The sequence below is a fragment of the Tupaia chinensis genome, unplaced genomic scaffold (genome assembly GCF_000334495.1).
Source record: "Tupaia chinensis unplaced genomic scaffold, TupChi_1.0 Scaffold138060_1, whole genome shotgun sequence".
Taxonomy (NCBI): Eukaryota; Metazoa; Chordata; class Mammalia; order Scandentia; family Tupaiidae; genus Tupaia; species Tupaia belangeri.
In genome coordinates this window covers 1,014,607-1,020,458 of record NW_006197961.1, presented here as the reverse complement: position 1 = coordinate 1,020,458, position 5,852 = coordinate 1,014,607, and the positions used below count along the sequence as shown (strand labels likewise).

Sequence of the window (5,852 nt, the reverse complement as noted above, 5' to 3'; positions counted from 1 at the left end):
GTCTGTCTGGCGAGCCCCCGCTCCCTACAGTGAAAATCCTCTCAAAAAAAAAAAAAAAAAAAAGAGAGAAAGAAGTTAGGGAAGGGCTCCCTGAGGAAGAAGAAGAATGACTGCTTATTTCAGTGTCAAAAATAGATTGCAAATGGGGACCAGCAGTTAGCGTAAGGGATACCTCTGGACTCCCACGTAGTCGACCACGGTTCGCATCCTGGACCCGGTGGCTTAAAAACTCACGCCGGGCACGTGTGCGTGCGTGCCCAAGATCCCGAGAGGAGGATGGAGGAGAAGGGATTGCAGCGTGGCCATCCCCCCTGGGGGGTGATTTCTCACTTTCTGTCTCTGTCTCTCTCTCTGTCTGGCGAGCGCATGCGCCCTATAGCGAAAACCTCTTAAAAAAAAGAAAGAATCGCCCTATAGCGAAAACCTCTTAAAAAAAAACGAAAGAACAGATTGCAAAGAGGCTGCTAGACGGTGGCGCAGTGGTACCACGGTGCTCTGAAAGGTTCACCACATGGGAAGGGTCTGGGTTCAAATCTATGGAGCTCCTTGAATACACTGGGCACCTGTGTGCCCTGACCTGGGGCTGGCTGAGGTTGGGGGTGGATCATGGTGTGAAAACCTGTTGGAAGTTTTTTTTTCACTCTCTGTTTCTCTGTCCCCCTCATCCACGGAAAAAGTAAATAAACTAAAAAAGGGATAGACCGGGGCCAGCAGGTGGCATGGTGGTTAAGGTACTGGACTCCCACATAACCAATCACAGTTTGAGTCCCGGACCTGATGGCTTGCTTTCTCACTTTCCCTCTCTCTGGTCAAATTGAAGAAAAACAATAAAATTGAATAAATAATTCTTCTTTTTTTTTTTTTTGAGAGGTTTTTCACTGTAGGGCACGTGCGTGCGCTCGCCAGACAGACAGAGAGAGACAGAGAGACAGAGAGCGAGAAATCACCCCCCAGGGGGAATGGCCACGCCGCAATCCCTTCTCCTCCATTCTCCTCTCAGGATCTTGGGCACGCACGCACGCACACGTGCCCAACATGAGTTTTAAGCCACCAGGTCCAGGACGCGAACTGTGGTCAACTACTTGGGAGTCCAGAGACATAGTCATTACGCTAACTGCTGGTTCCCAATAATTCTTTTTTTTTTTTTTTTGAGAGAGAGAGATTTTTGCTATAGGATGTGTGTGTTCAGCAGAGAGACAGAGAGAGATGGAGAGACAGAAAGCAAGAAGTCACTTCCCAAAGGGATGGTCACGCTGCAATCCCTTCTCCTCCATTCTCCTCTCGGGATCTTGGGCACGCATGCACACGCGCCTGGCGTGAGTTTTAAGCCACCGGGTCCGGAACGTGAACCGTGGTCCGCTGCATAGGAGTCCAGCAACATAGCCATTATGCTAACTGCTGGTCCCACCAAATAATTCTTTTAAAAATTAAAGAAAAAAAAAAAGGGTGGGGTTAGTGCAGTGACCTGGTAGTGAAGGTGGCTGGTCCCACATGGCTAGCTGTACAGTTCGAATCCTGGATTCAGCAGCTTGAAAACCTTGCTGGGTGCATGTGTGTGTGTGCCCAGAATCCTGAGAGAAAGGAGGATGGGAATTGTGGTGTGGCCGTTCCCTGCTTAAGGGTGATTGATTTCTCACTTTTTTTTTCTCTCTCCCTCTCTGTCTGTCTCTTTCCAGCAAGCAGATGCACCCAGTAACAAAAACTAAATAATAATATCAATGACACACTGAAGAGTGTGGAAGTAAGAACACGATTTGGGAGGCCGCTCCAAGTCTTTGGGCGAGCACTGTTATCCGAGGCTAGGGCTGGGTGGTGGAGGTGGGAGGAGAAGGGGATCTCAGGGTCTGTGTTGAATGTAGAGGTGACCAGACACACTGGGTGTTGACTTTAAGAGAGCCAGCAGGTGGCATGGTGGTTGGGGTGCTGGACTCCCATATGGCTGACTATAGGGACCAGCAGTTAGCGTAATGGCTACGTCGTTGGACTCCCATGTAGTCGACCACGGTTCGAATCCTGGACCTGGTGGCTTAAACTCACGCCAGGCGCGTGTGCGTGTATGCCCAAGATTCCGAGAGGAGAATGGAGGAGAAGGGATTGCGGTGTGGCCATATGGCCAACTATGGTTCAAGTCTTTGCTTTCTCATTTCTCTCTGTCTCTCTCTGGTGATTGCACGGGTCCTATAACAATTAATAATAATAATAATAATAATAATAATAAGGGAGCAGCAGATGGCATAATGGTTACATCACTGGACTCCCATGTCGTTGACCGCAGTTTGAGTCCTGGACCCGGTGAAACCTCACGGCGGGCACATGTGTGCGCGTACATGCCCAAGACCTCAGGAGAATGGAGGAGAAGAGATCGCGGTGTGGTCATCCCTCCTGGGAGATGATTTCTCACTTTTCCTCTCTCTGTATCTCTCTGTCTCTCTCTCCAATGCGCACACACACTGTATGACAAAAACTTTAAAAAAAGAAATGTCCAAGCATCCCAAATGTCAAAGTCAGGGATCCTGTTTGTCCCTTGTCCCTTACTCTGTCTCCGCCACTAGTCATCTTCCTCTTGCTGGATTTGAAGACTTTAGACCCTCCCCCAGTTCAGAACTGTCCACCCTGCTCCCTGCCACAATCCCATCCCAACGTCATGGCCAACAACGCTCGCATGATTTGAGGAAGCACGTTCTAAAGAGTCAAGATTGTATCAATGGGCCCGTCTCCTTGGCAACAGCCATGAATGAGCCAACCAAGGTAACCCAGGAGATAGCATGAATGAGACGTGGCCCGTTGCCATGGAGACGGCTGAATGGAAGGGCCCCCACAGCAAGGATACGTCATGGAAGATGGGCCAGTCAGATGAGGTCGGTATGTCTATTTTCAACTTGGAGTTATAAAAAGACATTTTAAGAAAGCGCACGATCCCGCTCCTCTGCCCTCTCTGCCTTCCACCCCACTCTTCACCTTTAATCCTACAACTCAACTCGGGCTCACTGGGGAGTCTCTGATCCCCTCAAGGACATACACCCCGTTGTGTATTCCTTTGACTCACATCTCCCTCTCTGGGCTGAGATAGTCCATCTTTGAGCGATTGCTACCTTCCTATTTGTGGCCAGAAGAATCTTTTTTTAATATATATATATATATTTTTTAAAGAATTTTTTTTAAGTTATTCATTCATTTTATTTTATTTTGACCAGAGAGAAACACAGACAGAAAGAGAGAGAGAGAGAGAGAGGAAAAATGAGAAAGCAAGCCACCAGGTCCGGGACTCAAACTACAGTCAGCCATGTTGGAGTGTCCAATGCCTTAACCACCACGCCACCTGCTGGTCTCCAGGCCAGAAGAATCTTCAAAAGCCTTGGGCTAATGGGAAGAACACTAACTTCATTCTTTAGGGCAGTAACAATTGATCAACTGTGGATCAACTCAGTTTGCACCTAGGAGAGGTCTCACTGGGTAGACCAGTTCTCCAGTCTACAAACTGCTTATAACACCACGTACACTTAGTTCCACATCCATGGGATTCATAAAAGCCCAGAGCCCAGTGTTTTGGAAGGTATCTTGGAAAAACTGTACATGTCTGAAATGAACATGTACAGTTCTTTATAGCCTCCTTAAAGATATATCAGGACCAGCAGATGTCGTAGCGGTTACATTGCTGGACTCCCATGTGGCCGACTGCGGATGGAGTCCCAGACCTGGTGGCTTGAAACTCACTCTGAGCCACGTGTCTGTGCATGCCCAAGGTCCTGGGAGGAAAATGGAGGGGAAAGGATTGTGGTATGGCCATCCTCCCTGGGGAGTGATTTCTCACTTTCCCTCTTATTCTCTCTCTCTCTTTCTCTCTCTCTCTCTCTTTCTCTCCCGGCAAGCACACATACCCTAATGTAAAAATCTCTATTAAAAAAAAAAAAGAAGAAGGAGGAGTATATCTATATTCATTTCTCCATTCATTGGTTCTTTTGCTTGCTTAAATGTATTTATTAAGTATGGTCATAGCAAAAGGTTACAGACAGTTCAAGTATCCATCAGTGGGATTGTTAAATACATTGTTATACATCCATGCCCTGGAATATTATGAAGGCGTTAAAAAGGAAAGAAGCAGGGCTAGTGGTGGCCTGGTGATTAATGCAACTGGATCCCACATGGCCAACTAGGTGGTTTAAGTGCCAGACCCAGTGGCTTGAAAAAAATGTGTCAGGGGGGCCAGCAGGTGGCATGGTGGTTAAGGACGCTGGACTCCCACATGGCTAACTACAGTTCGAGTCCCAAACCTGGCGGCTTGCTTTCTCACTTTCTCTGCCTCTCTCTCTCTTTCTCTCTCTCTTACACACATACACACACACACACACGCACACACACGCACACTGTTCCTCTCTGGTCAAATTACACTAAATCAATAAAGTTAAATAAAATCATTCTTTTCAAAAAAAAAATACACCAAATGCATGCGTGTGTGCCCAATTTCCCCGAGAGGAGAATGGAAGAGAAAAGATTGTGGTGTGGCCATCTCCCCTAGGGGTGATTTCTTACTTCCCCTCTCTCTGTGACAAGCACACGTGCCCTGTGGCAATTTTTTTCAAAGAGAAAAGAAAAAAGCAGGTCTCGGGATGCTGTTAGGAGCTAGCACTTAAGAGAAAAGATCACCTTCTGTATTTAGGTCACTGATCTAACTCGAGTATTAACTCCTTTAATCCTTGTAATAAGCCTCCTAGCTTGACTCTATTCACTCCGTCCCCTATTTAAGGATAAAGAAACAGAAATTTCTTTATCCGGGATCTTAGGTTGTCAGAAAAGTCATGGTGTATTTTTCTAGGCAAAAAATCTGTCATGACTTTTCTGACAACGTCATATATTGTCCGTTGAAATGATGTATAGCGATTTAATGTATGAATAATAATACAAAAATAGAAAAATAAGTTTAAAAAAAAGAAAGAAAAGAACAAGATTTAGGAGCCAGCAGGTGGCATGGTGGTTAAGAGTGCTGAACTCCCACATGGTCGACTGCAGTTTGAGTCCCGAATCTGTTGGCTTGCTTTCTCACTTTCCTTCTCTCTCTCTCTCTCACTCTGTCCCTCTCCGATCAAATAAAAATAAAAATAAATAAATAAGTTAAATAAAATAATTCTAAAAAAGAAGAGCAAGATTTGAAATGGGCTATCATTCACTTCTAAAAGCATAGCTTATCTTGGGACCAGCAGTTAGTGTAATAGCTATGTCTCTGGACTCCCACGTAGTCGTCCGCGGTTCGAGTCCCGGACTCTGTGGCTTAAACTCCCGCCGCGTGCGTGCGCGTGCGTGCCCAAGATCCTGAGAGGAGAATGGAGGAGAAGGGATTGCGGTGTGGCCATCCCCTGGGGGGTGATTTCTCGCTTTCTGTCTCTCTGTCTCTCTCTCTGTCTGATGAGCATATGCACCCTAGAGCAAAAATCTCTTAAAAAAAAGTAAATAATAAAAAAAGGTCCCCTTGGGTAATGCTTTCTCCCGTTCTTTCCCTCCTTCTCTCTCTCCATCTTTCTGGCAAATGCACACACTCTGGCAATTAAAATGAAAAAAAAAATTCATCTTGAAAATTCCCAATGCAAGAGATCAGCAGGTGGCGTAGTGGTTAAGGTGCTGGACTCCCACATGGCCGACCATGGTTCGAGTCCCAGACCTGGCAGCTTGTTTTCTCACTTTTCCTCTCTCTCTCTCTGTGTGTGTGTGTGTCTTTCTGGTCAAATTAAAATAAATGACTAAATAAATTTTTTTAAAAAAAAAAGAAAATTTCCACAGCAAAATTCAAAAGTGAAGTCCGTGATGTTATGTGTAAGGAGTGAGTTTGGTGGTGAAAGTAGCACACACACACACACACA

General features: G+C 46.0%; 1 protein-coding gene across 1 annotated transcript in view; it reads left to right on the top strand.

Moving 5' to 3' along the window:
• Positions 1-5,852, top strand: part of CACNA1A (calcium voltage-gated channel subunit alpha1 A) — a 335,330-nt gene that overhangs the window by 92,786 nt on the left and 236,692 nt on the right. The gene's annotated exons all lie outside the window — the stretch shown is intronic.